Source organism: Danio rerio, chromosome 15 (assembly GCF_052040795.2).
Source record: "Danio rerio strain M-AB ecotype USA chromosome 15, GRCz13ab, whole genome shotgun sequence".
In the NCBI taxonomy this organism is placed as follows: Eukaryota; Metazoa; Chordata; class Actinopteri; order Cypriniformes; family Danionidae; genus Danio; species Danio rerio.
In genome coordinates, this window is record NC_141035.1 from 6,921,377 (window position 1) to 6,942,369 (window position 20,993).

The following is a 20,993-nucleotide window of genomic DNA, read 5'->3' on the forward strand; positions in this document are numbered from 1 at the left end:
CAGCTTTAAAAGTAGATTTTTCACCATAGGTGCCCTTTAAATAAAATAATAATCTAGCCTAAATAAAATGAAAGTGAAATATTCACAGTTTTCACTTTTAATGACATATCTAAAAAGGCAGGAAATGCTTTTGCAAAATAATCGCAGCACTGAACATGTTCCCAGATTACCTCAGAGGATCAAACTCTGTTGGAAGGATGAGAGAACTCAGAAACTCGTGAGAATTAAGATGTCTGCATATTTGTGCCAGTCTGTCAGATAAAATTGCTTAAAACACCTTAATATTTTAGAAAAGGTAGTTCAAGTTTGCATAACCAATGATTGATCTTATCCGAGACCCACTCATAAGTAAATATGCAGCCTAATTTTTGACTACCTGACTGGCGCAATAACGGCAGCACCCGCTGATATAACCGAGAAATGATGTGCTCCTATTGCTCAGTGTCTCTCACGTGATGAAACTCATCGTGAAAAACGAGAAAAATTAAACATGCTAGACTTTCTGGTGTCGTAAGGTGTCGCAGGGATGGTATCGGTTGTCGTGAACTATGCCACATTACACAAGAAGAAATGATTGAATCTTGTGTCACGACACCCATTTGTCGTTTACAAATCCCCATGGCACCCTACGTCAAGGGAATCTTGCCAAAATCGTGTGATCTGATCAGGGCTTAACATAGCAAAGGTCTAGCAAGATGTGACTTTACTGTAAGAGATGCAAGATTTGCATAAAGCCTGTATAATTCCACTCGGCGACACAGAAACACAGCATACATCAGCAAAGCAGTGTAATCCTGAAGGGATGCCTTTTTAAGACTAGCAGGTTTTTAACAATAAAGGTTGAGAGAGAAAAACATCCTAAACATTGGGGATCTAGGTTATGCAGTACATATATAAATCACTGCCAAAATTACTCTTAAAGATTTACTAAAGCCTCGCATAAATACAGATAAAGACCTTTTAAATGTTCATATCATTGCTCAGTTAAAGTAGATTCAAAATCTTATCGAGTACAGGGTAAATAATAAAAATACACGTAACCAAGAAACTCAATGGAAATATCAAGTTGCTGACTTGTGGCTTTGTGCGTGTGTGTGTGTGTGTCAGATATTTGGAAGTCAGTGCGGGTAAACGGATGGTTTTACTGGCACAAAAGTGTGCGTGGGGACCTTCCTCTCCTCTCTTTCTCCTCTGTCCTTCTGCTAAGAGAGGAGAGATATGGAGACTAGCCATCTTCTGTTTCCCTATATAAGGACATGTGGGTCTCATGGGTTTGTGGAAGGAAGTTCCTCAAAGAACTACAGTGATGAAACACCTTGGCTCTTTGATTAAACCATGGTACCAAACATCCCAGTCCTGCAAATGGAATACTGCTTTACCAATGTGTTATCTGTTTTAATCCCATTCTGGAGAATTTACAAAATTACGGACAAAATATTGAGATTTAGAATGAACTGAAATAAAGTGTAAGGTTAAGTCATGTTTTTTTGCAAAAGCACATTATATCGCTGACCAGTTTCCTTCATTACTTTTACAATAATTACTTTTACATAAATAATAATGGGCGACACATTGGCGCAGTAGGTAGTGCTGTCACCTCACAGCAAGAAGGTCGCTGGTTCGAACCTCGGCTCAGTTGGCATTTCTGTGTGGAGTTTGCATTTTCTCCCTGCGTTCGCGTGGGTTTCCTCCGGGTGCTCCGGTTTCCCCCACAGCCCAAAGACATGCGGTATAGGTGATTTGGGTAGGCTAAATTGTCCGTAGAGTGTGTGTGAATGTTTTCCAGAGATGGGTTGCGGCTGGAAGGGTATCCGCGGCGTAAAAACATGCTGGATAAGTTGGTGGTTCATTCCGCTGTGGCAACCACGGATTAATAAATTATTAATAAAAATTAATAAAATAATAATGCAACAATACATGATTCAATATTAAGCTTCATTGTATATTAGTTTGACTTGATATCAAATTAAATATAAGTTAATACTATGAATATGAAATGAAAAGTCATAACAGAGGTCTATTTTAAAGGCATAGTTTGAAAACAAAAAGACAATTCTGTCATTTTTTACTCACCATCCACTTGTTCCAAACCTAGATTTTCTTTCTTGTTGAACACAAAGGAAGATTTACTGAACAAAATGTTGGTACAAGCCTTTGACATCCATAGTGTTCTTTTTGTCCCCAATATGGATGTCAATAGCTATGTTTCCAGCAATGTAAATTAACTTTATGCGCAAAACTGGATAATCGTGTAAAAGACGTGAAAATAAAGCAGCGTTTCCATCCAACGGGTCAAAGTGAATAATATGGTCACTTCCTGATAAACTGACGCCAAATATCAACAGTAAAGACCGAATTTTCAGTGGTAGGAGAAGCTGCGTCAATCTTTTTTTCATTTAATAAATGGCTTGCATCTCAGAAAGCAGTCCTGACACGGAGTGAACGCGGGGATGGGGGCGGGGGATGTTTGAAGGCGTACGTGAGACTTGGAGCACAGACGCTCTTGATTCTGGAGGTCATTAGTAATATAGTAACAATAATACTATACTGTAAGGCAGTGTTTCTCAACTGGTAGGTCGCGACCAGTGGGTCATGGAGTGTGTGGACAAAAAAACCAACAACAGTTTAATTTTTTACTTATTTTGCTTATAACGGTCTTTTATTTCTAAATGCACGTGCGACAACCGTACCGTTTGACATGTGAAATTTCATTTAATTATAGCAACAAATATGTCGACGCGCAAGTACAACCCCGAGTATGTAAACTATAGATTTACATATATTGATGACAAAAAAACCTCAGTGTGTCATATGTGGTGAGGTGCTCTCACAAGAGAGCATGAAACCTTCTGAATTAGAATGACATTTAGAAACCAAACACCCCGGTTGCAAGGACAAACCTGTGGACTATTTTCAAAGACGACTCCAATAGCTGAGGGCATCACAAAAGTGCCGAACATCTTCATGTTCAAAACAAGTACAGGCACTCCAGGCATCGTACTATGTAGCTCACCATTTAGCAAAGTCCAAGAAAGCCCACACAATAGCAGAAGAGCAAATAACTGGTGATTATTATAAAAATGGTTATGATTATTTTAATCAGTTTACTGTAATTCGCTGGTTCTGTTCAAGAGGATCAGTGTTAATTTTTTATTAAATGTTCAGTGTAGTTCATGGTAACTGAACCTTTCCTTACACCAACCACTGTTAACAGTATTTGTCGTTTTTCATTCATTAATTTTCTTGTCGGCTTAGTCCCTTTATTAATCCGGGGTCGCCACAGCGGAATGAACCGCCAACTTATCCAGGAGGTTTTTACGCAGCGGATGCCCTTCCAGCCGCAACCCATCTCTGGGAAACATCCACACACACATTCACACACACACTCATACACTACGGACAATTTAGCCAACCCAATTCACCTGTACCGCATGTCTTAGGACTGTGGGGAAAACCGGAGCACCCGGAGGAAACCCACGCGAAGACAGGGAGAACATGCAAACTTCACAGAGAAACACCAACTGAGCCGAGGTTCGACCCAGCGACCTTCTTGCTGTGAGGCGACAGCACCACCTACTGCGCCACTGCCTCGCCAAAAAAAAAGCGAGTGAAAAAAAAAAGTGAGTGAGTGAGTGTGTGAGTGAGTGAGTAGTGAGTGAGTGAGGAGTGAGTGAGTGAGTGAGTGAGTGAGTGTGTGAGTGAGTGAGTGAGTGAGTAGTGAGTGAGTGAGTGAGTGAGTGAGGGAGTGAGTGAGTGGGGAGTGAGTGAGTGACTGAGTAGTGAGTGAGTGAGTGAGTAGTGAGTGAGTGAGTAGTGAGTGAGTGAGTGTAGTAACGTCTGTATACATGACAGAAAGCGAGTGAAAAAAAAAAGTGAGTGAGTGAGTGTGTGAGTGAGTGAGTAGTGAGTGAGTGAGGAGTGAGTGAGTGAGTGAGTGAGTGTGTGAGTGAGTGAGTGAGTGAGTAGTGAGTGAGTGAGTGAGTGAGTGAGTGAGTGAGTGGGGAGTGAGTGAGTGAGTGTGTGAGTGAGTGAGTAGTGAGTGAGTGAGTGAGTGAGTGAGTGAGTGAGTGGGGAGTGAGTGAGTGAGTGAGTGAGTAGTGAGTGAGTGAGTGAGTGAGTAGTGAGTGAGTGAGTGAGTAGTGAGTGAGGAGTGAGTGAGTGAGTGAGTGATTGTGTGTGTGAGTGAGTGAGTGAGTGAGAAGTGAGGAGTGAGTGAGTGAGTGAGTAGTGAGTGAGTGAGTGAGTGAGTAGTGAGTGAGTGAGTGAGTGAGGAGTGAGTGAGTGAGTGAGTAGTGAGTGAGTGAGTAGTGAGTTAGTGAGTGAGTGAGTGAGTGAGTGGGGAGTGAGTGAGTGAGTGTGTGAGTGAGTGAGTAGTGAGTGAGTGAGTGAGTGAGTGAGTGAGTGAGTGAGTAGTGAGTTAGTGAGTGAGTGAGTGAGTGAGTGAGTGAGTGGGGAGTGAGTGAGTGAGTGTGTGAGTGAGTGAGTAGTGAGTGAGTGAGTGAGTGAGTGAGTGAGTGGGGAGTGAGTGAGTGAGTGAGTGAGTAGTGAGTGAGTGAGTGAGTGAGTAGTGAGTGAGTGAGTGAGTAGTGAGTGAGGAGTGAGTGAGTGAGTGAGTGATTGTGTGTGTGAGTGAGTGAGTGAGTGAGAAGTGAGGAGTGAGTGAGTGAGTGAGTAGTGAGTGAGTGAGTGAGTGAGTAGTGAGTGAGTGAGTGAGTGAGGAGTGAGTGAGTGAGTGAGTAGTGAGTGAGTGAGTAGTGAGTTAGTGAGTGAGTGAGTGAGTGAGTGGGGAGTGAGTGAGTGAGTGTGTGAGTGAGTGAGTAGTGAGTGAGTGAGTGAGTGAGTGAGTGAGTGAGTGAGTAGTGAGTTAGTGAGTGAGTGAGTGAGTGAGTGAGTGAGTGGGGAGTGAGTGAGTGAGTGTGTGAGTGAGTGAGTAGTGAGTGAGTGAGTGAGTGAGTGAGTGAGTGGGGAGTGAGTGAGTGAGTGAGTGAGTAGTGAGTGAGTGAGTGAGTGAGTAGTGAGTGAGTGAGTGAGTAGTGAGTGAGGAGTGAGTGAGTGAGTGAGTGAGTGAGTGAGTGAGTGAGTGAGTGATTGTGTGTGTGAGTGAGTGAGTGAGTGAGGAGTGAGTGAGTGAGTGAGTGAGTAGTGAGTGAGTGAGTGAGTGAGGAGTGAGTGAGTGAGTGAGTAGTGAGTGAGTGAGTAGTGAGTTAGTGAGTGAGTGAGTGAGTAGTGAGTGAGTGAGTGAGTAGTGAGTGAGTGAGTGAGTGAATGATTAGTGAGTGAGTGAGTGAGTAGTGAGTAAGTGAGTGAGTGAATGATTAGTGAGTGAGTGAGTGAGGGAGTGAGTGAGTGAGGAGTGAGTGAGTAGTGAGTGAGTTAGTGAGTGAGTGAGTAGTGAGTGAGTGAGTAGTGAGTGAGTGAGTGAGTAGTGAGTGAGTGAGTAGTGAGGAGTGAGTGAGTGAGTGAGTGAGTGAGTGATTGTGTGTGTGAGTGAGTGAGTGAGTGAAGAGTGAGTGAGTGAGTGAGTAGTGAGTGAGTGAGTAGTGAGTGAGTGAGTAGTGAGTTAGTGAGTGAGTGAGTAGTGAGTGAGTGAGTGAGTAGTGAGTGAGTGAGTGAGTGAATGATTAGTGAGTGAGTGAGGGAGTGAGTGAGTGAGGAGTGAGTAGTGAGTGAGTTAGTGAGTGAGTGAGTAGTGAGTGAGTGAGTAGTGAGTTAGTGAGTGAGTGAGTAGTGAGTGAGTGAGTGAGTAGTGAGTGAGTGAGTGAGTGAATGATTAGTGAGTGAGGGAGTGAGTCAGTGAGGAGTGAGTGAGTAGTGAGTGAGTTAGTGAGTGAGTGAGTAGTGAGTGAGTGAGTGAGTAGTAAGTGAGTGAGTGACTGAGTAGTGAGTGAGTGAGTGAGTAGTGAGTGAGTGAGTGTAGTAACGTCTGTATACATGACAGAAATCAAAATACTTTGTTTCATTACTAGTAGACAGCTCAGTAATTGTTAAATAATTATCTGACCAAGAAGTTTAAAATCTAAACTGAAAGTTTTATCAATCAGCAAAGCACAAACAAAACGGGATCCCTTTAGTACACTTCCTGAGTCCTTGTTCCTTGTTTCCTCACCTGCATAAGCAAAAGACTTTCTATAACTAGTACCTGCTTTTTCTTTATGCCCTATTCATTATACTGTTCAGTGAACAGCCTGGCTTTGAAATTGTTTTTCATCTTACTTGATGGATGTTAAGAAGGCAATCCATGCTGAAATCTGGATTAAGTTATTAAATTTAAATTAGGGTGTCATGGGGGCGCAGTGGGTAGCAAAATCGCCTCACAAGAAGGCGCTGGTTTGAGCCTCGGCTGGGTCAGTTCGCATTTCTGTGTGGAGTTCTGTGTGGTGTTCTCATTGTGTTCGCATGGGTTTCCTCCATGTTCTCCGGTTTCCCTCATAACTCCAAAGACATGTGCTGTGGGTGAATTGAGTTAGCTAAATTGTCCGTAGTGTATGTGTGTGAATGAGTTTGCATGAATGTTTCCCAGCTGGAAAGGAATCCGCTGTGTAGAACATATGCTGAATAAGTTGGCGGTTCATTCCGCTGTGGTGACCCCTGAATGAATAAATGAATGAATGAATGAATCCTTCCTAAGTGTGTATGTATACAGTTTCCTTTAACCACTTAAACTCTGCGGACCCGGTACCGTGATGTCATCGACTTTCGCTTTCAGATTTAAAGGGCTAGCGTTGCACCAGACCCCCGTAAGTGGTGTCGTTTGAAAGTGTAGAATCTATATTTTATGCACATATGCATCCCTTTAGTTTTTATTCTACTGTAAAAAAGTTATTTACACTTAAATTCACAGTATTTTGGATACCCGAGCTAGGTATTTTACATTGGTTCATTTTCATATTTTTTCATGTGACACATGTACAAGTTATAGCTCAAATGAAAGCTCTTGCTGGTGCCCATACAGTTCTAGCAATCTTTTTACTGAATTATAGTCATATGTCAAACAGTTGTTGAATGAATGATGGTGTTTCCATGGCGCAGAAATGTAAACAATACATTCATGATCAATAAGCAGCCCCAGATAGCACAGACAGCTGTTATCTCTTACCTTATGCTGTGCCCTTAAGGGCCATTCTCCTCTGTTTTTGAGGTGATGTGCATAAGTAATCCTTTTATATGTCTGATGTGGTCCAAACACAGTGAATTATGTTTGATCAAACAAAAGAATAGTGAAATATGTAAACAAGGATTGGTCCCTGTGGCTTGTACAGCACCTCTCATCAGTTGGAATGCAATAACTTTTGCATAGATTATGGTGGAGACATTTTTCTTTTTTCCTATGATTACAGACATGTGCAGGAACCACCAAAATTAATTACAGCACGCTAGACCACACAGAACCTAAAAGGTACACTTTCAAATTTGAGTTTATAAAAAAAATACAAAAAGCGCCTCTTTTTTTTAGGTGTTTATAATAACACAGACGACATATACAGCTATTTTAAACACTTTCAATAGTGTTTTATGAAAATTCAACGGGTTTTCTTTAAAATGATACCAAATTTTTGCATTTACACCTCTGTATGTGGATTTGGGAAGCATTTAAATTTGGGTAGGCAAAATCCAGGCGGAAATCCCCAAATAGCAGCAGAGTTTAATTGGTTAATAATAATATATGCATTTTAATACTATGGCTTGAATGAGCATGAAGGAAAATGATTATTAAATATTAAGCATATTAATTAATTAATTAATGCAGTAATTAAGCAGCAGTAAATTAAATAAATGAATAACGATTCAAGTCAAACTTCATAGTCTGCAGCTCATCTGAAAATGCCAAAGGTAAAAGTGCACTGGAACATGAGCTTTCAGGTTTCATCAATTCAGACACAACAGCAGTGCTTTAATTTGTCCTCTTCGTTTTGTCTCCATTTTCACTCTTTTAATGAAGCTACATGAGGCTGTATTGCATTAGAAAAAAATTCATGCCTTTCGGCTCTGTTCTGATTTCTTAATCAGCATGCCAGTGTAATTGCTGCTATCTGAGGTGGTGAAACAGCACTCTGCTTGAGCTGAAATAGCAGATGAATAGATCCCAATGTCTCAAAATAGCAGGTTCTTATCACACAACTAAAAGAAAATCATTCTCTCACTCGCCTTCCCCTTGTTCTCTCCAGCTTTCTGCCCTGTGTTGTTGCCGTGGCAACAGGCAGAGGGAGGCAGAGTGATAATGTGGGTAGTATAGACAGGGCGGAGGGGGGACTTTTTGGGGGGTTTCTTCCCTCACGAATCAAAAGCCTTCACAGCCCTTACTATAAAAGCACACACACAGTCAGTGGCATTAGAGGATAGAGTAGAGGGAATAGCATGTACTTTCTCCACATCTACTGTATTGATTCATCAGAGCATTAATCTTGAAATTTTAAAGCATGTAAAGCATTTCATACCATAGTTTGTTATTTTTATTATTTAAAAAAAAATAAAAATAAATATATATATATATATATATATATATATATATATATATATATATATATATATATATATATATATATATATATATATATATATATATACAGTTGAAGTCAGAATTATTAGCCCCTCTGAATTATTAGACCGCCTATTTATTTTTTCCTCAATTTCTATTTAACGGAGAGAAAAATTTTTTCAGCACATTTCTAATCATAATAGTTTTAAGAACTCGTCTATAATAACTGATTTATTTTATCTTTACCATGATGACAGTAAATAATATTTGACTAGATATTTTTCAAGACACTTCTATACAGCTTAAAGTGACATTTACAGGCTTAACTGGCTTAATTAGGGTAATTAGGGTAATTAGGCAAGTTGTTGTATAACGATGGTTTGTTTTGTAGATTATCGAGAAAAAATATAGTTTAAAGGGGCTAATAATTTTGTCCCTAAAATGGTGTTTAAAAAATTAATAACTACTTTTATTCTAGCCAAAATAAAACAAATAAGACTTTCTCCAGAAGAAAAAATATTATCAGACATACTGTGAAAATTTCTTTGCTCTGTTAATCATCGTTTGGAAAATATTTGAAAAAGAAGAAAAAAATTTGAAGGGGGCTAATAATTATGACTTCAACTGTATATATATATATATATATATATATATATATATATATATATATATATATATATATATATATATATATATATATATAAATGCACAGTCCCTTTTACCATTGTTTGGCAAATGTACACATGATCAGGAATTTTCCATAATGCAGACTTTTCAATGTGTTCAAATTTAGTCATTCATTCATTTAGGTTTAGTCCCTTTATTAATCAGGGGTCACCACAATGGAATGAACCACCAACTTATCCAACATATGTTTTACACAGTGGATGCCCTTCCAGCCATAACCAAAAACTGTAAAACATCCAAACATACTCTTTGACACACATACACTATGGCCAATTTAGCTCTTTCAATTCACCTATAGTAGGGTAAACCAAAGTACCTGGAGGAAACCAACGCGAACACGCGGAGAACATGCAAACTCCACACAGAAATGCGAACTGACTCAGCCGAGGCTCGAACCAGCAATCTTCCTGTCTTGTGTTAAAATTGTTTATACCAATTTTTGCGAACATCAGCTTGTTTCATTTGCATGAATCATACAATGGTGTGACCTTAATGGACACATTTTATTCTAAGGTAGAATTCACACTATTAACAAACCGTTAACTAAGACTTTTAGCTCAGTAAACTACCAATTCAAGAGCTCACACTTAGTTGATGATTGATGATAAAGCTACCTACGCAGTAGGTAGTGCTTTCGGCTCACAGCAAGAAGGTCGCTGGTTCAAACCGAGGCTCAGCTGGTGTTTCTGTGTGGAGTTTGCATGTTTTCCCTGTCTTCGTGTGGGTTTCCTCCGGGTGCTCTGGTTTCCCCCACAGTCCAAAGACATGCGGTACAGGTGAAATGGGTAGGCTAAATTGTCCGTAGTATATGAGTGTGTGTGTGTGAATGTGTGTGTGGATGTTTCCCAGAGATGGGTTGCTGCTGGAAGGGCATCCGCTGCGTAAAAACTTGCTGGATTAGTTGGCGGTTCATTCCGCTGTGGCGACCCCGGTTTAATAAAGGGGCTAAGCCGGCAAGAAAATGAATGGCATGCTGTCCCGGGAGAGAGCCCTGAGCTTATAAGATCCTCAAGCCCTGGGCTCCCTTCCGTTGCAGGGCGAGAGGGGAGTTTGAGCTCAGGTAGATCTCGATGACTCCACCCCGCTTATTGTAGCTAAGTGTCAGATATGGATGCTGAGAAGGTATACTCAGCTTGGCTAAAATATTTTGGATTAATTGTTTAGGGTGCTTGTTTTTGAACTGTGGGAGGAAACCAGAGGACCCGGGGAAAACCCATGCGAGCACGGGTAAAACGAGCAAAACTCCGCACAGAAATGTCGCCTGGTTTGGAAGGGAATTAAACCAGGGGAATTCTTGCTGTGAGGCAACAGCGCTAATCACCGGCCACCGTGTCGCCGTTTGAAAGGAGGGAAAGTAGGGTTGTGTGGGGGGGGGGGGGGGGGGGGGTTTCTTCGAGACGAAGATATTGAGATGAGAAAAGTCTGGTTATTTATAGTAAGTTAAGGATCGTCTGATAGGATAACTAGTCATGAGCTAAAGTTGGAACAGCTGTGAGCAATCATAAGCACGTGATCCTCTCGAAGTTTGTTTATAAATTAACTTCCAACCCGGGCTCATCGGGAGGTACGTATTTCGAGCATTTTTTTGTTTTGGGCGGGCGCCTCGGATCCCGCCTCGTACTCGCCCTTATTTTTCGGATTCCGTTTTTCGTCTTACCTGATTTCCAGAAGCTGCTGTTCCCCGGACTCGATCCCGGTCGTCGTCCACCGCGGCTGGCTCCTCCTCCGGGGCCTCCGCTCCGCCGACGCAACGCTGTGAGCTAAGCGGACAAACTGATTGCATCGGGAAAGCCCTCCACTCGGAGGCGAGCCGTCGGCCGGCGAGCGCGAAGAGGAGGGGCGGAGCGACGTCACACCGCCCAGCAGCGTTCGCTCGAAAAAAAACCAAACGCGGCCTTTACGTACCTCCGGCCACGTAAATCGCGGTCTCCAGAAACGTCCGCGGGGCTACGTTTCCAGAATGAGCTTGGGTTGTTAACTTCACTTATCTACTAGGGTTGCACGGTTTATCGGTACTGTGGTAGCATCCTGATACTATGGCTCCAAAATACTGGCGGTGCCACTGTAGTTCGTAAACGGAAGTATCGTCATTAACGGTTTATCTACAATACATAATGTTGCATGTGGAAAAGTCACTAAAATGCTCACACCTTTGTGCAACAATAGACTATTTTATTTGAATAGTCTGGAGCTCTTTAAGGTTGGACCATTCTGATGAGCTCTGACGTTTCAAACGCACACCTGAATCGGTTCAATTCTGTTTCTGTCAACAGGGGTGTTGCTAGAAACAAAGCTCGTCTGGGGCACAGCTCCCCCTCAAAATAAATAAATAAATAAATAAAATAAATTAATGGTCACACTTTACAATAAGGTTCATTAGGTAATGTCAAGTAATGCATTTACTAACATGAACATACAATGAACAATTCATTTACTACAGTATTTGTTCATGTTAGTTAACGTTAGTTAATGAAAATACAGTTGTTCATTGTGAGTTCATGTTAACTCATGGTGCATTGAATGATGTTAACATGCATGGACTTGAATGTTAATAATGCATTAGTAAATGTTCAATTATAATGAATAAATGCTGTACAAGTGTAGTTAGTTCATGTTAGTAAATGCATTAACTAATGAATCTTATTGTAAAGTGTTACCTAATTAATTAATTAAATTAAAAACAATGCATGAGTACATGTGTCGACGCACTAACTAGTTCACCACTGGTGCTGATAGTCAAATATTATTTACTGTTTTCATGGCAAAGATATATAAATCAGTTATTAGAAATGAGTTATTGAAACTATGTTTAGAAATGTGTTGAAAAATCTTCTTTAAACAGAAACTGAGGAAGAAAATAACCACTGTACATTTTTTTCAGACTAGTGCCTTTTGAAATGAACTTCTGGATTGACAAGAAACAAATGAAAAAGAGAAAGTAAGAAGGTGAAGCAGACAGAGGGAAAATTTAAAGAGAAGAGAAGCGACAGAGAGGCGAAAGTGTGATGAGTAGGTGGGGGTTGGGAAATAGATAATCTAAAGCTATTGGATGGCATTAAAGAACTCGTAATGCAAGAATCCCTCTATTGGCTTTAGTACAGATTAGAGGTTGTGGGTTTTGCGTTTGGAAGCTATTATATAATTTATCCTCTGATGAAATTTTGACCACATTGGCAGTTTTTATTCACAAAAATCTAATTTTAGTTGTCAGTGTTGCTGGTTTCTTTGTGCGTGGAAAGGGAAAAACTGTGCTGGGAATTGCAGCTTATCCCTTTCTTCATTTCCCAGTATTCAGCCGACTCTTTTGATCAGTCTTGCTGCCTACACATAAAGCGCATAAAGACAACAAACACCAACCAAATGCACAGTGCTTGCAATGAATTGCAGAAGTTTAAATCGTAGAATATATTCTCAATTGCGCACCTTAGCAAAGCCACTGGTGGGTTTGGATTCATGTGATGAAATGTTGAGCAAACCTGCAATGAAACACTGCAACTGAGCTGATTTAAAACCTTTTGCTTAGTATTTATCACATACAAGTTATGCGTTAAGTCATTTCTATCTTGACTTTCTAATTAGTGTAAACATTTGAGGAGTGGTGCTTTTAAGAGGAGGGATTTAAAGACACAAGACTATTAATCAAAAGGATTGATAACAACAATCATTTACTCACTTTATTTATGTGGTTCTAAATATTTATGAGTATTTTTTTCTTGTTGAGCACAAAACCATCAGCCATTGGCCTCCATAGTTGGAGCAAAAATATTATGGTTGCTGTTTTCCAACTTTTTATTATCCTCCTAGCAGGCACACAACATCATAAGACGTTAATATTAGGTTAGATTTAGGTCATGACGTCAGGTGACCAAAATTCAATGTCTAGCCAGCCTCTAAGGTCAATGATATTTTGACGTCCAATAACAACATCAAATTACGTTGATATCTGGTTGATTTTAGGTTGTGTTGGAAAGTGATTAAAATTCAGTGTCTAATAGATGCCATAGTGGTAACATCCAAACAACATCAAGGTGTAACATGATTATATGTTGATATTTGGTTGATTTTAGGTTGTGTTGGAAAGTGATCAAAATTCAGTGTCTAATAGATGCCATAGTGGTAACGTCCAAACAACATCAAGGTGTAACATGATTATATGTTGATATTTGGTTGATTTTAGGTTGGACGTTGGACATTGATGTCGGGTTCTGACGTCAACCCAATTTTAATTTCCAAACAAAATCCAACGTCCCCATGACGTTGAGGTACAACGACAACATGACGTTATGTTGACGTCCTGTGCCTGCAGGGCTCTTTTGTGGAGCAAGTGAAGTATGAGTAATAGATGACATTACATTTAAACTATAGAACCTCATGTTCTCTGGCCTCTTGTACATATAAAATATACCACCATTTATTCATATTTGCAATGACACCTCAGAGATATTTGATTTTTGAAATTTGCTCCTAATAATTCAATGGAGGACATTTCATCCAGATAAATTTCCTCTCGGGGACAAATAAAGTTTATCCTAATCCTAATAATAGTAATAAGGTAATACTTTATTTTGATTTGAATATTACTGAACTGTCTGTTTAATATTTGTTAATACTGCTCCTTCAACAGACATCTAACTGACTATATGAATATTTGTAAGTACATGTCAACTTACACTAACCCTAACCCCAACCTAACAGTCTGCTTATAATCTAAGGAGAATTAGTTGGCATGTAGATGCAATGTAACATAAATTCAACAAACGGACCATCAAAATAAAGTGTGAGAATAATAATAATAATAAATAATACTATTAATAATAATTGGAGTTTGCATGTTCTCCCCGTGTTCGTGTTGGTGCCCCGGTTTCCCCACCAGTCCAAAGGCATGCATTATTGTTGAAATGAAGCAACTAAATTGGCCGTAGTGTATATGTGTGTGCATGTAAGTGTGCATGGATATTTCCCAGTACTAGGTTGCAGCTGGAAGGGCATCTGCTGCGTAAAACACCCTGCAGGCACAGGACGTCAACAATGATGTCATATTGACGTTGCACCTCAACGTTGTGGATGACGTCAGAACCTAATGTCAGGCCGGCGTCAATGTCCAACGTCCAACCTGAAATCAACCTAAAATCAACCAAATATCAACGTCTAATCATGTTACACCTTGACGTTATGTGGGGTTTACAACTATGACATCTAGAGGTCGGATTTTGCTCACTTTCCAACACAACGTAAAATCAACAAAATATCAACGTAATTTGACGTCGTTATTGGACGTCGAAATAACGTTGTCCTTAGATGCTGGCTAGATATTGAATTGTGGTCATCTGACATCAATACCTAAATCTAACCTTATAATAGCGTCTTATGATGTTTTTTGCCTGCTGGACATATGCTGGAGAAGTTGGTTTATTCCGCTGTGGCGAACCCTGATTAATAAAGGGACTAAGCTAAAGGACAATGAAGGAATAATATTATTAATAATGAAATCCTTAGACAAAGAACTAAAAATGTTCAGTCTGAAACAACAGGCAGTGTTTAAATGTAAATTTTGTTGACAATCACACACCTGCAATGTAGAAATGATGCACATTTGAATTTCTTTGGCTGCACGTTTTCACCCGCTGTCCGACACAGACCGCTCCTGGACAAAAAGAAACATTGCTGCTGATTGGGTGCAGATTAAAGCTGCCTCTTTGACCTCACAGCTGGAACAGGAACGCAGTGCATAAATCCAATAAGCGATGGCTTCAATCACACAATTCACTAACCTGATGTGACACCAACCACAGGGACAGAAAACACCCCCAAAATACAGTAAATGAATGCAGTAGGCAGTGTTGTTTCCTATTGATTATGTCTAAGTACTTCATCAAGCTTCCTTTTTTACTTTGTGCATATAGGTAAGCATAGTAATTTGGATGTACAGAGTGAAAAGGAGTCCACTTAAAACATTTGCTTATTTGACTGAATTGTTAAAAAATAAATCTAATAAATCTAATAATCTAATAAATCACATGCGGGGCGAGGCAGTGGCGCAGTAGGTAGTGCTGTCGCCTCACAGCAAGAAGGTCGCTGGTTCAAACCTCAGCTCAGTTGCTGTTTCTGTGTGGAGTTTGCATGTTCTCCCTGCCTTCGCTTGGGTTTCCTCCAGGTGCTCCGGTTTCCCCCACAGTCCAAAGACATGCGGTACAGGTGAGGCTAAATTGTCCGTAATATGTGAGTGTGTGTGGATGCTTCCCAGATACTTCCGCTGCGTAAAAACTTGCTGGATAAGTTGGCGGTTCATTCCGCTGTGGCGACCCCGGATTAATAAAGGGACTAAGCCGACAAGAAAATTAATGAATGAAATTACATGCATCTAGACTGTGTATTGCAGTGGTTCTCAAACTTTTTTCACCAAGTACCACCTCAGAAAAAATTGTCTCTCCAAGTACCACCATAATGACTGGTATTGAAATACATAGTAGGCCTAATTAAGCAACTACAGCTTACTACAAAACTAAAGATTAATTCTTATTAATATGAATATTTTTTATTGTCAGCCACTTTAAACATAATAAATGGTTTTAACAATAACACACTTACAGGTTAAAAAAAAGAGATAAATACAATGTCAACATTTAAATTAAAATGTGATTTTAAAAAATGGCACTGTTCTTAAAAAGTTAAAAGAAAACTGCTGTACTTAAGTGTAAAGTATCATAAAGTAGCCTATTCATCAAAACCTGCAAATGTTTTTTGGACCTCTTAATTATAGGTTATACAGTGTCATAATGTTCATATATAACTCTGTTTGATAAATTTTGAAATATGTTGCATGTATATAAGTCTTATTTGTTTGTCTTTGAAATCTAAACGTTATCTTATATTTTACATATGAGTTGGATTTACATATTTAAATTAGAAATTGGATCTGCTTACTGCGCATTAGAGTAATCTATGTGTGTCAGAGAAGCAAGTGATTAAACTATACCTGTCAACATTGGGATATAAAAATACGAGATATGCCCCCAACAACCATTACAAGTATGGGGAGGAAAATAACCTCAAATGACAGAATACACAACAAACATTAGAAAAATGAAAATAAAATAATAAGTTTAGCCTATTGAAATAAATTTCCTGATCACATTGTTGTTATCGTACACGTCAAAGGGTTAAAAGTGTGTTTATTTTTTTACTGGAATTTTTTAGCGATTCCTCCGCGTACCACTAGAAGGAAGCCTGCGTACTACTTTAGGTACATGTACCACAGTTTGGGAACCGCTGGTGTATTGTATCAAAAGACGAGTAAAGATGTAAAGAAGGTACTTTTTATAAAATGAAATGAAGTTTTTAGAGTATTTCTAGTTCTGATTCCTAGAAATAAACAGAATAAACAGAATAAAATGTATAGTACATTACTGAAGTACAGGTGCTGTTCATATATTTAAATATCTTCAAAATGTTAGCCTCACAGCAAGAAGGTCGCTGGGATCGCTGGTTCGATCCTCAGCTCAGTTGGCGTTTCTGTGTGGAGTTTGCATGTTCTCCCTGCGTTCGCGTGGGTTTCCTCCAGGTACTCTGGTTTCCCCCACAGTCCAAAGACATGCGGTTCAGGTGAATTGGGTAGGCTAAATTGTCCGTAGTGTATGAGTGTGTGTGTGTCAATGTGTGTGTGGATGTTTCCCAGAGATGGGTTGCAGCTGGAAGGGCATCCGCTGCGTAAAAAACTTGCTGGATAAGTTGGCGGTTCATTCCGCTGTGGCGACCCCGGATTAATAAAGGGACTAAGCCGACAAGAAAATGAATGAATGAATGAATAAAACGTGTGTATATACATTCATTCCACACAGACTGGTATATTTCAAGTGTTTATTTCTTTTGATTTTGATGACAACTAATAAAAACCTCAAATTCCGTATCTCAGAACATTCGAATCTTGTAAAAAAGATGTACAACTCGGCTATTAGAAATGTATGTTTTATACAGAATGAATGTAAGAAGTATGATTGTAATTCGGACATACTACATCCGCTATTTTGTCATGGTCACGTGACCTACCTGCGTCAGTTGCATCGATTCACTTCCGTTCATGAATTCTCTTGCGGGACTTCATAGCGCAGCTTGCATGTGATGCTCACTTCAGAATCTCGCCGGAAGAAGTAGGTCATCCGGGTACTTCTTGCATACTGATTTTCGACTTACTACTGGGCTCGCATACTGATTTTAGCGTACTGTACAATATGGAAGTATGAGGTTTCGGACGCAGCCCTGGTGCCACACTCCAATCAACTAATTAACTCAAAACACCTTCAAAGGCATTTACATGGTCTCTCAGTCTAGTTCTGTAGGCTACACAATACACAATGCATCGTTTGGAAAAAGAACAATTTAGTGACGAGTGTTTTCATTGTGGCAGACCCATCATTTGAACCATGTTAGTTAAAACGTAAAACGTCCATAATGACGCTCTAAACAGGGTGGAGTAACAGTTTTTCTTTAGAGAAAAACCCCTTAATTTTTTTCTGCTAATTATATTGTTTTACATGAACACGCGTTCAAAAAAAATCCAATGTTATTTTGGTAAAAACATGCAATCGTTTGGCATATTAATTAAAATATATGTAAATTAATAATAAAATAATAATAATTATTACTGTTATTAAGTAGGATATTATTTATTTATTTATTGTATTTATTTATTTTTTAAGTACAATTTGACATTCAAACTACTGCAGAAATGTTCTAACCAAGAGGCCCATGTCATATAGGCCTACGTACAAATACATTTCTTAATAAATGGCCTAGTGTAAATTAAAAGCATTAATGTATGCTATGTATTTTTTTTGTTTTCAGAAGGTTTGGAGACGTAACCTAAAATCCGCTTTAAATAATAGCTTTCGTTATGAGCCATGGCTGCGTTCAAAATGGCATAAATGTTTTCAAAGTGCACTGCAAAGGGAGCGCAATTGTCAATATTATGATCGCTAAAGCCAAACTGTAAAAATACTAAGAAAGCAAATTACACCTCAGAGTGATGACTTTAATATATATATATATATATATATATATATATATATATATATATATATATATATATATATATATATATATATTTTTTTTTTTTTTTTTTTTTTTAATCATTCCAAGTTTAAATGTTGGAACATTCTAAATGAATAGGGCATAGGGGGATAACTGGGAATAGAACGCAGCCACGAACTATGCTTCTAACTACAGCTCTAGAGGTGTAGTTGGAAATGTACAAGTTTGCCACGCATTTTACAAATGTTTGTTGGAACGATGGATTTGGGAAAGGCCAAATCAACGAACTATGTTTGTAACAGCGAAACTTCAGACCCTAGTTGGCTAATGATGGTTTTTGGAAACGCACCCTTGAGTGAGAGGTTTTTATTTTGTTTTATGTGCCTCATCTTTATAAATAATTACTTTAACGGTACTTAACATTAATTACTTTTCCTAATGTGATTGTAATGCAATAATGTGCACCTTTTGTGAAGCTGCTTTGAAACAATAATTATTTTGAAAAGCTACAGTGCTTGGTTGAATGACTTTGAATTGAAATTGAAATATCTTGTTTGGTTAGGGTCTCTGATCGAATAATTTGTTATCTTCAGAAGGACAAATTGTAAAGTCAGCCCAATCGACCTATATTGTGTTTGCAAACAGCGATGATGTGTTTTGTGGGCGCAGCCAAAGTAATGTACTCTAATACACTTGTTTCCTGCTAAAATCTGATTGGGAATATGGATTATCTGGACACCATATCCAATTATTCAAAAAGTTTTACCAGCAAAAGACCAGTGTGATACTCTTTATTTATTTTAAGGCCTAAAGAGCCCCAAACCCTACCCCTACCATAAACCCATACAAATAGAGTGTTGGTAACATAATCTGGTGGGGAGCATTAATTACCACAGCACCGGTTCTTTTATATTTAACCTGTTAAATGTTAGTGTTATCACACTAGAGTTTGAGCTTGCGAAATGCTGTCGTACAGTGCTGTGAAAAGGCGTGGGATTAAACACGATGATTAGACATTAAAAACGTGAGCGATTGGTCCGTTTTAAATTCCTGTCCAGAGAGGTAATATTTTGATCCTCGATTGGTCTCACGCAATCATATGATGTGATTTTCGTAGGTCAGAGTTCACCAAGCTTGAACTTTCCAACACGGCAAACTGCGAAACTTGATGCATTACCTTGCGTTTCTGGTCTGACGTATTTGTGTGCGTATGAATGGAAGTCTATGGGGAGAAAAGTCCAGTGTGACCTTAGCCAGCACTCACTTTTGGGGATTTACATCTACCTGACTTTAAATAGTAACAGTTCTTGACCTCAGTAAGCTACAAACACAAATTAGTAGGGATGTAACGGTATCAGAATTTCACGGTACGGTAATACCTCGGTATGAATGTCACGGTACGGTATTTATTGAATCATTTACAGGAAAAAACAAAACTTATGAAAATACTCCAAAAAAGTGCCAAAAGTGTCAATGACATACAAATTAGCCATCTATCTGTAAGCTTTGAAACAGGAACTTCAATTTTAATAACAAAAAAAATATTAAACCATGTAAAAAAATAAAGTTTCAATTTAGTATTGTTGAAAACTCATCACATTCAACATTTAATCACTCACTCAGTTAGATAGAGATGGGTTTAAAGGAAAATTATCTTATAAATATAATCTGGTAAAAGCTGGTATCTCTGGGTATTTAAAATGTCCCCTGCAACAGAAAAAAAACCCCTCTCATTTGGGACTGAGGTTTCTGGGACAAGAGAGATATGACTTGGCCCAGGTTGACAGCAGTGGGTAACGTTGTGCATTGTCTTTCCCCCACTTGAGAGGACAAACCATGAGTAAGATAGAGGTCTCATGTCTGCATCAATCTGAACAGTGTGCTGACAACACCGCTATTCAGTACACGCGCGACAACACAGCTGATAAGAACTTGCGCGACAACACAGCTGATAAGAACTCGCGCGACAACACAGCTGATAAGAACTCGCGCGACAACACCGCTATTCAGTACGGGCGCGACAACACAGCTGATAAGAACTCGCGCGACAACACCGCTATTCAGTACGCGCGCGGCGACAACACCCGCTTTAGAGTTTTACAGCTCTTTTTCATCCCCGCTTCTAGCTGCACACTCCATTTCCGCATTACTGGATCTGTAGCGGCAACAGACCGCAAGGGATGATGGTCAAGCATGGGCTGATGGGAATTGTAGTTTTCGCTACCTCCCGTTCGCTTCATTCGCCTGAGAAAATTTTCTCAGAAGACCTATAGTTTTACTGAGTCATGCGAGTTCGGTAATATCGGAAAAAATTTATATTGCGGTATGACGGTATTTACAATACAGTTACATCCCTACAAATTAGGTATCATTGGGAAAAAGACACTTTGGGCTTTGCAGAAGTTTCATGCTCAAAAACATGAAAGTTATACATTGTGAAGTCATGAGGAAAAAACTGCATTGTGTTCAATATCTGTTTTTCCAAACAAACACAGGAAAACATTTATGTAATACCCTAAAAAAATATGCCTTGAAGGCCAACTGTCTCATGAGTTTATATTTCAAATTTGATGAGGAAAGCATGCAAAATAAGATTTCTGTAAACGTTTTTTGAGACTATATCGGTGTTCCTCTTTCCCTCACCATCAGTGGCTTTTTGACAAAACTGACCTTGCTAAACTAACAATATAATTACATTAACATTAATAATTGCTGAATAACTTGGTCTACATTCACAGTTCTTTGGAAATAAGACACTTTGGGCTTTATTATCCATCATCTAGAGTTTGTAATGCTCAAAATT

General features: G+C 39.1%; 1 protein-coding gene across 1 annotated transcript in view; it reads left to right on the forward strand.

Annotated features, from left to right (window-relative positions):
* gjd1b (gap junction protein delta 1b) overlaps positions 1 to 20,993 on the forward strand; it is a 54,168-nt gene that overhangs the window by 23,489 nt on the left and 9,686 nt on the right. The window lies entirely within an intron of this gene.